The 13,283-nt window shown below is 34.6% G+C and overlaps 1 long non-coding RNA gene across 1 annotated transcript; it reads left to right on the plus strand.

The window, feature by feature from the left end:
* The first annotated feature begins 1,649 nt into the window (after positions 1 to 1,649).
* LOC107741041 (uncharacterized) lies at positions 1,650 to 3,702 on the plus strand. Its single transcript, XR_001640152.1, has 3 exons — positions 1,650 to 1,690; positions 1,801 to 1,857; positions 3,496 to 3,702. It is a non-coding gene; the product is annotated as an uncharacterized LOC107741041 (long non-coding RNA).
* The last annotated feature ends 9,581 nt before the right edge of the window (positions 3,703 to 13,283 follow it).

A 13,283-nucleotide genomic window follows, 5' to 3' on the forward strand; every position in this document is an offset into this window, starting at 1 on the left:
ACCCAGCACTGGGTTGTATTTAACCCAGCATTTTTTAGAGTGTAGTCATATAGACTACATGCTGCTTGATGGTGCTTTTGCACCTTTTTTGAAGCTTGAAATCTCCAGAACATTCTTTAAAAAGTTTGTGCTCCACAAAAATGAAGATATAGTATAGGTCTGGAGCGAGGGGCGAGTAAAAGATTTTTAATTGTACGTGAACAATATGAAAGAGGATTATATAAGCTTACGAGTATATTGTTAATCACTTCTTCTAAGATTGGTCTTTAATTAGTCTTCTAATCTGTACTGGATAAGGTGGTCTGGATAAGCATATTAGAATGATTTCTGAAGGATCACGTGACACTGAAGACTGGAGTAATGATGCTGAAAATTCAGCTTTGCATCACAGGAATAAATTATGGTTTAAAATATATTCAAATAGAAAATAGTTATTTTAAATTGTAATAATATTTCACAATTTTTACTCTTTTTACTGTATTTTTGATTAAATAAATGTAGCCTCAGTGAGCCCAAGAGACTTATAAAACATATATAAAAATCATATAAAAATATATACATTTTTCAAACTATTGACATGTACTGTGTTTTAAAAAAATATACTGACCCCAAACTTTTGAACAGTAGTGTATAGTCTCTCTCCTTTTTTTTAAATTAATTTTTTAACCCTCCAATAGGGCTTTGGCCTAAAAAATGTTGATAGGATCAGGTATTATGTGGCATTTCTCTTACTTTTCAATTCATTAGCCAGGTCAGGTGTTATAGATTCATGTGATCTGTTTGATTAGTACAGGCAGACTCACACCCTTTTGACAGTCTTAAGGGAATAGTTGTCACTAGGGAGCATAAGAGCTATAAGAGGCCTTCTACTTCAAACGCATCTCCCAGAGAAGACCCCCTGCTGCTGCCGTTACTGACATCTCCTGAAAGAGAAATGAGGGACGGGGGATGATGAAGAGGGGATGTAAGGAAACCCTTGGGGTTTAGTTGCAATAATTTGGAAAAATAACAACACTGTCTGCTTTTCTTTATTCAAAATTATTGTTAGCACAACCCCCCAAAAAAATCAAAGAGGACCTTATGTCTTATGTATGTGCGTTTGTTTGAGTTTGAATAAAGGGAGCTTTGTCTTCCTCCTCTTCATCAGCCTGACTTTAAGTGTTACTCAGTGATTGCATTGCGGTGCTTTTTTTTGCGTGGCTTGACTTGTTTGATTTACAGATTTTTGACGGCCACTGACAGCTTTGATGTCTGGGAAAGTGTGGAATTGTGGTGAAATGAAAACGTTTGAACGCAGTCACTGGGGTGAACCTCACTATCACAAACCAGTGCAGAAATCTGACTTTTCATGTTTGGGCGTGAATTTTGAACATGGATAACTCTATTATCATAAAAAGAGAAATTCTAACGATTGACATTTAGTTTTATTTTCATCTGCAGGGCTTTCAGGGTCATTCATAAAGTAATATTAATATCTAAAATTAGTAAAATAATAATACGAATTATTATTATTAACAGTTTTTTTTCCTAGTGAACATGAACTAGTGGAGAAGTCATTGAAATTAATTAGTCAGTAGGTTGGGAACGCACATCTTACACTACTACAAATGTCCAGTAGGGATCTAACATTTATTTCTTGACCATTTTTTCCAGGTATGTGAGAGCAAGAAGATCTATGTACAGCCTCAAGGTAGAGTTTATTAATACTGCAAGTTGTGGGCCAACTGCATTTTTGAAAGGTCTTTGAATATTTTTGAAATTTAATATGTAATTATTGAAACGTCTACATTTTGTTTCCAGGGATTGAGACCAGAGTGGCATCACATTTCAGCTGGAGTGACTTTTTACACAGCACAGGTGCATCGCCTTCACAATTACTGCTCTCCACTTAATGGCCTACATCATTACATATACGATAGACATACAGGTAGAAGAGCATTAGATGACCACGTTTTATTAATAACTTGACATATGCATTCATCATCGTACCCCTCAAACACACAATGATTTTGATAAGCAGCAGACGTCGCCCCATTAAATATACATGTGGTCTTCAGCCCTCAACACACTTGAAACAGGCTCAGGAGCCCTCAACCTTGATTAGAGACAACCTGATCACCTCCAGGAGTGAAGAGGGTGTGCATGTGAGTCTGTACATGTATAACATGCATATTTATTTTGAGATGGGGCAACAGAGTAAAAGAAAGAAATAGAAAGAACAAAGATGTATTTGAACTTACGATATCACTATTGCCTGTTTTGGTGATTTAAACATTTAATCCATCATTTTCCTCTACTTAGAGGTTTTGTTTTTTGGTCAGCATGCCAGACTGGGGAGAGAGGTGTTGTAATAATGTAAAATATGTGAAAAATAATGTGTTTTTCGAACAACCTATATGAGAGCCTGTTCTAGTACACCCCCAAAACAAAATCAAGGCTTTGTAAAAGAGCATAATAGGACCCCTTTAATTAATTATTAGAATGAATGGGAATACCAATGTGGCGGCATGGTAGCTTCACTTTTATGACGTCATGAGCAATCCAGTTCTCTATTATAGATCATATGTCCATGTTTAATACATCAATATCGCTTATCCTTTTCGAAAAGACCATAAACATTGCAGATAACATCTGAAGTAACAATTAATTGACACACAGCATATCCTAAAAAATAATCCTGTGTCTGATAAGCTTCAGATCAGGTGATTTTAGGTCAGTGTTTCGGCTGTCAGTCAACGATGCTCTCAGCCGGAAGGGAATAGTAAGATGGCCGCTCAAACACTTCTGGTGGATTCACCCCCTGACGGCAGTTTAGAATGCAGTGAGCAATCCAGTCATCATATAGATCAGTGGATTCAACACATTTTTTTAAGTTGAGGGGCTAATACTCTAGTTCAGTCAATTTACAAACTAGTTGAGACAGTGAAAACTTAAAATGTTAAGTTGAATGATCAAATTTAGAAACTGCAATTGTCAACTTAAAAAAATCCATTGAAACAACTAAACTTCGAGATAATTTTTTACAGTGTACCTCGTAACCTTAACCAATGAAATTGGCTGCTGGGCGGGGTTTGCGCTGAATAGCGCTCTAAAGAAAATGTCAGTTCAGGAAGTAAACAGTCAAGAGGATCGTGTGATACGAGGCCGCAGAAGCCAGGGCTTCAGCCGTCCTTAACTCCCCACCTGAAACTCGCCGGAAAATGGGACCTTTTTAGTTGCACCCAGCATCACTGCCCCGTCCTACCCTGCGAATCTCGAGCCCTGGGACCCCCTGATGCATAGAACAAATCAATACAGATAAATGTTCCCACGCACTGCACTGGGACGGCTTGTGGTGGATGATATAATGGTTAACCCCCCATTGGAATGGGCCGAGGAGACCTTCATTAAACATTTTTAAAGGCCATATTTATTTATATAGCATGTTTAGAACATTTTATTTAAGATTATTTTGACTTAATGAGACTGATATTGTCTTATTCGCCATGCTTGCAGGTGCATAGTACGTGGGAAAAACTGTGAACTTGGCGTTCCATCACTAATGTCACCAACCACACGAAGATATATTTGTCACATCTGCCTGCTCTTCAACTTTAAACCAATTGTGGTTTGGAAATACATGATTCGTCAAATAGACGTCATTCATAAATTCAGCATATTATTATGAAAAACGGCTTTTTGGAAAAGCACATTTTATTATGAAAAGAGGTATTTAAACACAGAAGTAGTGTGTGAAAGAGGATATTGTGAAATATTTTACACAAAGATTTTCATGGAATTTTACTAAATAAATGGATACATTTAATTATTGATTCTTTTATTAATTTAATTATTTCATTAATTAGTTCAATTATTTAATAATTATGTAATTATTTCAGAATAAATTGGTACATTTAACTGTTGTTTTATTGAATTCGTTATTTAATCATTTCATTTAGTGAACTTTGGTCCTCCAAACTTTTTGACCACAAACTTTTGAACGGTAGTATATATAACATTATACAAACCCAATTCCAAAAAAGTTGGGACACTGTACAAATTGTGAGTAAAAAAGGAATGGAATAATTTACAAATCTCATAAACTTATATTTTATTCACAATAGAATATAGATAACATATCAAATGTTGAAAGTGAGACATTTTGAAATGTCATGCCAAATATTGGCTCATTTTGGATTTCATGAGAGCTACACATTCCAAAAAAGTTGGGACAGGTAGCAATAAGAGGCCGGAAAAGTTAAATGTACATATAAGGAACAGCTGGAGGACCAATTTGCAACTTATTAGGTCAATTGGCAACATGATTGGGTATAAAAAGAGCCTCTCAGAGTGGCAGTGTCTCTCAGAAGTCAAGATGGGCATAGGATCACCAATTCCCCCAATGCTGCGGCGAAAAATAGTGGAGCAATATCAGAAAGGAGTTTCTCAGAGAAAAATTGCAAAGAGTTTGAAGTTATCATCATCTACAGTGCATAATATCATCCAAAGATTCAGAGAATCTGGAACAATCTCTGTGCGTAAGGGTCAAGGCCGGAAAACCATACTGGATGCCCGTGATCTTCGGGCCCTTAGACGGCACTGCATCACATACAGGAATGCTACTGTAATGGAAATCACAACATGGGCTCAGGAATACTTCCAGAAAACATTGTCGGTGAACACAATCCACCGTGCCATTCGCCGTTGCCGGCTAAAACTCTATAGGTCAAAAAAGAAGCCATATCTAAACATTTATATAATAAAATGTCAAACCAAATGGCATTTTATTTATTTATAAGACAGCACAACCAAACAAACATGCTTTTTCAAGCAAAATATATCATAAAAAGAAAGTGGTTTTCAGTGGTTTTTTTATTTATTTATTTTATTTTTTTCAGATGCCACTTGATTTATTATTTTGTATCTAATGCAGTGACATTCAGATTTATAAGTGTGACTTAAGTGTCCAAAAGTGTCTAAAGATTTTTGGGGCTGCTGTGTATCGGTCCATCACTAATGAAAAGACCCACTTCCTAGGAACATGCTGCCTTACTCTATAAAAAGCTAAATGTACAGAGACTGATTCAAGGCCCAGAACATCTAATCCATTCTCCTGAGCTCATGCGCTGGTGTGTCGGAGTAATCTGCTCCAGTGCGCCTGCTGCTCCGCATTGAAGATTGATCTCTACATAAGCCCATGCTTGTTTGTGGAGACCCCCGGGGCTGGTGCCACTGCTCTGAGATCAGTCAACACAAGCCTCTGCAGCTCTATCAAAGCTGGTGCTCTGACCCCCTACCATGTTGAGTGGATGCTGAAGTAGATGATGGGATTGCTGAGATGTCATCTCTGGATCACACCCAGGTTGGAAGTATATAGTTGTGTCGAAGTTTTTTGGTGGAGCAGGTTTTCACATGACAGAGAAGATCTGGGTGGTCCTCTGGGATTGTGCTGTATAGACCCCCTCATAGCACTGGGAGATGATGAGAGTCACGCCTGCAGGGGCTCATGGGAAATGAGGTCCTGATGCAGAGACGATTTAGTGTGCTCGGAGATGTGAGCGCCAAGAGTGAAGTTTTATTTCTTTAATTCTTTTCTGAGGCTTTGAGCTGTCTGGAGGTGTAAGTGTAGCTCCAGGGGTTGATGTTAGTGGAAAAACAATTCAGAGAAACTTGTGAAGGACGTACTTTAATAGGTCATTGAGCTCCTCTGTTTGCTGCTACACTAGGCCGAAAAGCACATTTTTGCAGCAGTGATTAATCAATAATGGTTAATGGTGTAATCTGATTTGTTTAATGAGGCATCTTTTGACATATATATAAAATACTAGTTTAAATTAGGGCTATGATTAATCAAAATAAAATGAAATTGCAATATGGTTCACTACGATTTTCAAATTGCAATTTAATTCAATAATATATATGCTGCATGTTTTGGAGTGAAGCATGGCACAGTGTTCAATTACACGCATGCAGTTTATGATCCATTGTTTTGGAGCAGCTTGGTTCACGGTAAATGCTGCTCCTCACAAACTCCATCTTTGCATCTGATCTGAATTTGCTTAAAAAGTGCAATATGTGCCTTCCCATACTTGTAATGAGAAGAGCTTATAAACCGGCTGCTGTGAACAAAAGAGAAACTTTAAGGGCTCCTGGTGTTTTGTTCAGAATAAACGTTTGACTCTTTAACAAAAATGAAGAAGAATAAGAAGGCCATAAATGTTATTGTAAGTTTACAGTTTTAATAATAAATATTACTATATTATTATTTTAAATACTATTTTAGTATATTTTAAATTTCTTTTATTTTTGCTAAATATTACAATGATGTTTCTTTTTTTTTTTGTATTTTTATTTAATAATAATATAAAAATATTTATCATCATAATAAATAGTATTATACTTCTATGGTCATATTGATATATAATCAAAAAAATGTTTGCCCAAACTTTACAAAGCGCAAACCTTTAATCGCAATTTTGATTTTTAGCAGAAAAACTGCAGTTTGATCATGCAGCCCTTGTTCACATTGCAGCTTATTCCACCCGATCAATCCAATTCTGTGCATTTCATTATTTGACTTAATACTGTTACGGAAGGAGACTCACACAGAGGATTAGAAAAATACAAGGGTAGGTTATTTTCAGCAAACGATGCAGATGGTACGGGCAGGTGAGTATTAGGGCTTTATATCAGTCTTTAGGGAAGATGAGGAGAGTAACACCGTATCTGGGTTTCACAGGAGATCGTTGAAGGGAGACAGAGGACTGCACACACCTCAGATGATGGGTACACGGAGAATCCACGGAGCTGATGACTGGAACGGACTAGGGAATGGAACACAGATAAACTGCACTTGGGTTCTCGCTACGCTCGCCTTCAGTGGATGATTCGTTACATCACACCATAAGGCTATTTCAAATGAACTAGTGAGGGCAAAACAAGTGAAAACCTTAGTTTAAAAGTTAAAATCTTTAATGCAATGTACATTTTATTTATTTTATATATTGTTATTTATTTTATAATATACTATTATTATTATTTTTTTATAAGATCCATGGACATGTTATATGCCAACTTCCTTTATATATAATTTGAGTAAGTCTGACAGCTTTTTATTTAGGTTTTAATCTGTCTTATTACAAGTTAATTAAAATATGCCTTCTGTACAAATGTAATCCCCATAAATATTTCATTTTCTTGTGTGTTCAGAGTTTCTAGGATGTAGTCTGAGCCTATTTTCCCTGCAGCCACATGGTGGGGTGCAGTATTTACAGTCTCTGGCAGTGAAGGCTAATCTCTGCTGAACTACTTTTAGCTTAGTTATTAGTCATTAGTCATGCCGTTACTTTCTTTAGGTAAACATTTAGACTGCACCCCAAGTGCTGTAGAGCCTTTGAAATCAGACGTCACACTTTATCTTGAGCTGTATCTGTTTGATCATCGGTTCACATTGAAATACTGGTGCAGTGACGGTGCTCTGGTTCAGGCTGACATGCTTGCTCTTTTAGAGCCATAATAAAGCATGATGGTGCCTCTTGTGGATAAATGAATATGCTTCAAAGCAGAAAACAAAAAAAGGGTTCCAGTTTATCCTTCTCACTCATCTGCCCCTCGTGTCTCGTCAGAATAACGGTAGTAGTGAGTTGTGCCATGCACTCCATAGTTACAGTACTTACATAAATGTGCATCCGAACTCTCAGATGACATGAGATTATAGTGTGTAATCAACCAACCTCAGAATAACTGTGGATTTACTTCAGATAAACTTTATATATGGTGTTGCAAAATTCTCCTGTATATTTGGCTTGTTTCAGTTTGTGTATACTTTTTATTTGTTTTGATGACCTTGTGATGAACCCTTATTTGTTTGGATGATTTATATCCATTAGTTTAGTTTTGGATTTGGATATTTGAAAATGCTTTGCCCGTGACGCATATTATCTGACCGTAATCTTTAGTAGAGGTCCGCTGGTCATGATATACCCACCAGCACGATGTGAAATCAAGTGCACTTTCATGTTTGAAAATCTTAAAACTACTTTAAGTCTGTTTTTGTCTTAAGGAACTGCTCCAAGAGTGAGATTAAACCCACAGCCAAGAGCTAAAACATATTCAGGCATTGTGAAGTTTTTTCCTCGCCGTCTGCTTGTGCAGGTCTTTATGAATAAAAGATGTGTAATGAAACAGTTCTATAGTGGTATATAGTGCTGCATTGCAGACAACAGCTCTCCAAAAATGGACGTTTGTTTTAAATAAGATCATTGCTTCCTGTGTAAAATGAAAGTCATGTACCAACTTTTGTACCAGTTATAAGACCCTAACAATTTCAATTTCATTCTACTTCATTACACAGTGGGTAGTAACTGATTACATGTAATCAGACTACAGTTCCTTTTTTATTGATTACGTTATTATTCACACAATAGCAATAAATTATTTTTAATTTATTGATTCTCCGTGATTATTATTTTTCATCTTTTAAATTTTCCTTTCTAAAATAGTTTACACATTCAGAAAGCCTTCCAGTTTTGTGGACATTCACACAAAGACCAGTCACTAGTTAGGTGGCAATAACGACCACCTAAATAATTACCATTTTAAGTGTTTATTTTAATTTTACATTTTTATTATTTAATTACGTATTTGCTCATCACGCACGACCCCCTACAGTTATGAATCACAGTTTTGGAAACCTTGACATAATGTAATGTTTAATTCACTTCATGTTGTTAATAACAATGAATGGAGTATATTTTCTTTCTATTTGTATTTTATATCAATATGGTACGAGATCATATCATATATTTAAATCAATGTGAAAAACAAGTAGTGAAATATTTTTTTTTAGTGCTTGCCCAAAAAGTATTTTAGTCTGCAAAACCTTAGCCCTTAGCAAAAGCATGGTCACCGATATGTAACTGTTTGCTGATTAACATGAACAAGGTGAATTATATAAAAGTTTAACTTCTTTTCAAATAAAAAATGAATAAGAGAAACTATGGATGTGAATGTTGACTACCCTTTTTTAGAAACAGCTTTATATACAGTAGGGCTATTGTGAGACTGTTGGCTTATCCATCTATGGGGTAGATGAGGTGAAACCATCCCACCAGCAGGATGTGAAGTCAAGTGCTGCAAGAGTGAGAATAAACCCACAGCTAAGAGCTAAAGCATATTGAGGCATTGCGAAGTTTTTTCCTCGCTATCTGCTTGTGCAGGTCTTGATGAATTAAAGATGTTTAATGAAACAGCTGTATAGTGGTATATAGTGCTGCATTGCAGACAACAGCTCTCCAAAATATGGACGTTTGTTCTAAATTGTTAAGGTCATTGTCTCATATTCAAAAGTGAAAGAAATGCATTTTTTTTATCAGTATACCAACTTTTATAATAAGACACTGACAGTGAAAAACTGAATATGAATTTCTATGAATTTCAGTTTAATTCTACTTCCTGACATTTATCCCTCTGGTACTGCTTGCATGTCAAAAATGAGCAACCTTTTTTTTCTTCTTTTTTTTTTTTCAAAGAAATGACCGTACTATATTTTAGTTTGATGATTTTTGTTTTGTATTTTTGTATTTTATTTTTTTACTTAAGTACTTTATGGTACTAAATTATATTTGTTGCTCTTTTAGAGCCATAATAAAGCATGATGGTGCCTCTTGTGGATAAATGAATATGCTTCAAAGCAGAAAACAAAAAAAGGGTTCCAGTTTATCCTTCTCACTCATCTGCCCCTCATGTCTCGTCAGAATAACGGTAGTAGTGAGTTGTGCCATGCACTCCATGGTTACAGTACTTACATAAATGTGCATCCGAACTCTCAGATGACATGAGATTATAGTGTGTAATCAACCAACCTCAGAATAACTGTGGATTTACTTCAGATAAACTTTATATATGGTGTTGCAAAATTCTCCTGTATATTTGGCTTGTTTCAGTTTGTGTATACTTTTTATTTGTTTTGATGACCTTGTGATGAACCCTTATTTGTTTGGATGATTTATATCCATTAGTTTAGTTTTGGATTTGGATATTTGAAAATGCTTTGCCCGTGACGCATATTATCTGACCGTAATCTTTAGTAGAGGTCCGTGTCTCATATTCAAAAGTGAAAGAAATGCATTTTTTTTATCAGTATACCAACTTTTATAATAAGACACTGACAGTGAAAAACTGAATATGAATTTCTATGAATTTCAGTTTAATTCTACTTCCTGACATTTATCCCTCTGGTACTGCTTGCATGTCAAAAATGAGCAACCTTTTTTTTCTTCTTTTTTTTTTTTCAAAGAAATGACCGTACTATATTTTAGTTTGATGATTTTTGTTTTGTATTTTTGTATTTTATTTTTTTACTTAAGTACTTTATGGTACTAAATTATATTTGTAGAATAGTTATTATCCATTTATTACCCGTTAACCACTTTTTTTAGCATAGGCCTGCAAATGAAAAATGCATAAAAATACTATTTTTTTTATTTTAAATGAAATGTATATTTTCCAAAACGTGTATTATGCTAAATCTAATTGGAAATTAAAGCAATGAATCTAAACAAGTAAAAAAAAAAAAAAGAGGTTTCCGTAAGGTTTGTTTGGGTGCAGTATGTTTCCACTAGATCAAATTCGCTTCCCATTCATTTCCAATGCCGTCATTTTAGACCGTCAGCTGTACAAGTGTAATCATGTAATCAAGTTTTTGAATCATGTTTTGATTTTTTTGTGTTCACACAAGTGCCAAAACCTCTACCAAGTTTTATACCATTCAGATGAAATAAAAAATTGAAATAAATATATAAATAAAATCGGGTTAAATCCAAATCGCAGTTTGGTTTCCCCCTTTTTGCCTCAATTCAAATTAAATTCAAAAACAGAAATCTAACAGGACATAATAAAACCCTGATAACACATCTGCTATAATATAATGAAATATTTACCCCTTTTTTTTTGTATTTTTTTTTTAAATGTATTTTAGTCAGCAAAACCTCAACCCTTAACAATATCATGTTCACCAATCTGTAACTGTTTGCTGATTAACAGAAGAAGGTAAAATAATTTTTATATATAAAAAAAAAAATTTCAAATAAAAATGAGAAACTATGGATGTGAATGTTGACTACCCTTTTTAGAAACAGCTTTATATACAGTAGGGCTATTGTGAGTCTGTTGGCTTATCCAGCTATGGGGTAGATGAGGTGAGACCATCCCTGTCTTTCACTTTCCAAGTAAAAATTCACTCAAAGCCCTTGTCTGAGAGTTAAACCATTGTAAGCATGTACCCCTAGATCAGTCGTCTAATCCCGGAGCTTTACCTCACGTCACGTACCTCTGTGTCCTTCCCCCTCTATGTTTAAGAGTGGAGGCTGTCCTCATACTGACCTATGACCAGCCTTAGCCTCGCTGGAACTAACATCATTGATGAAACCTAAAACAAAACTGATTCCAGATCAGGGAGCAATTTCTGCTAAAAGCAGCAATGCTCAGCTTTAAGCAGCTTGTGTGTGTATTGTTCGTAGCAAAACTAGTAGCTCTTATGTGCAGGGTTCACAGGTCATTTCATTTATCACTCTTGTCCTCAGGCGTAGGGCACTGCTCTCTGGCTTTACCTGCTAATAAAGCACTGTGGCTATAAAGATATGGTTTCCAAAAGTAATGAAATAAACCAGGGGTTTTCAAACTGTTCAATGCCAAGGAGCTGCTGCATAAAAGCAGCTATACTTCATGTATATTTCATGTATACAAAACACAATTAATACTGTGTATGAAAAATAAAAATTAAAAATGTGTGATCTTATAACAACAGGTTTTCAAAATAGCTTTTATATTATGACTGTACTAAAGCCAAAACATATATAATTAAAATATTATTTGGAATATCATTTTCTGCCAAATATTAGAATATAAGATACATATTTTCAGAAATAATTTCAGTTAAATTTAAATATAATTCAAACGTAATATGTATAATACACTTAATTATCAGTCCAAACCAGTATTATGGAAAATAGTACCACAAGTGAATAAGCTAAAAGTGAGAAATTTTGAAGAATGAGAGATTAGAATAGATATCAGTCTAAAAACTCTAACTACTATAACCAGTGACCTTTTAACTCTAAAGGCTTTTGATGAACCCTTTGATGACTTGTGCATTGAACAACATCAGTGCATTGAACTTCAATGCATTGACAGTGTCTGACGTGAGTGAGTTTTGGGCTGGACTGTTGCTTGCCAGCCTGTCAAATACATTTATTTTTTTATTTTATTTTTTTTAACAAACTTTTGATTTTTATTAAATTCCTGCTCTTCGGCTACACATATTCAAATGCATCTTATAAAATTAAATGTTATTTATTTTAGTGGTTGACCATGATATTTGGCTTTTGTATTATTTATTTATTTATTTATTTATTTAGTTATTTTTTGACGTTACCTGGTCCTAATTTTTTGAAAATATGATTTCTGACTTGCCAGCTTATTGCGTGCACTTTTGGTTACGTGTTTACTTCAGTTTTATTGATGTTTTTATCTATTTCTTTTCTATTTCTATTCTATTTTTCTTTTCTCATATTGATTTATTTCTAATTCAGTAAATATGTAAAATAAATATGTTTAATTGCAGCAATGGTTTTGCATGTGTTATTTACTATCTATAATTAAATAGTGTGATATAATGTATAGCAACTTTGTATTGACCATTGGCCACCCTGTTCTGTATGATATTGGCTTTGGTCGGCAAAAAAATCTATATTGGTCGCCCACTAGTTTTTTATGCAAGTATTCAGAAATAGGAAGGTTACATAAAAAAAACCTCACAGCTGAAATGGCCAGACAAAAAATGACTATTACTGATTGATTGTTTTTGTTTGGGTATGTTTGATTATCGCATTTGCACTGTTCAGATATGTGTAAAGCTACTCTGCTTTAAAAACATGTAGTTACATAAAAGTCAAGACACCTTTATTTATATAGCACTTTTATACAATACAGATTGTGTCAATCAAGCTTTACAGTGTTAAACAGGAAAATAGTGTCAATAATGCAAAAATTCAAAAAAAATTCAACACAATAGACAACAGTAAATTTTTTTTGTTAAAGTCATTTTTCAGTTCAGTGTTGATTCAGTGATTTCATCATCCAGCTCAGTTCAGTTCTCTTACAATACTGTCTAAAAACATTGTCAATAGCATTCCTTTTCTTAGTTTGGTATACTGCTGAAAAGTGTACAATGTAGGAAATTCCCTAGATAATCTATTCCTTGAAAGAAATTAGTTGATGAGCCCTGGTCTAATTATTCCAATTAA

Source organism: Sinocyclocheilus rhinocerous, unplaced genomic scaffold (assembly GCF_001515625.1).
Source record: "Sinocyclocheilus rhinocerous isolate Xijiao unplaced genomic scaffold, SAMN03320098_v1.1 scaffold4301, whole genome shotgun sequence".
NCBI lineage: Eukaryota > Metazoa > Chordata > Actinopteri > Cypriniformes > Cyprinidae > Sinocyclocheilus > Sinocyclocheilus rhinocerous.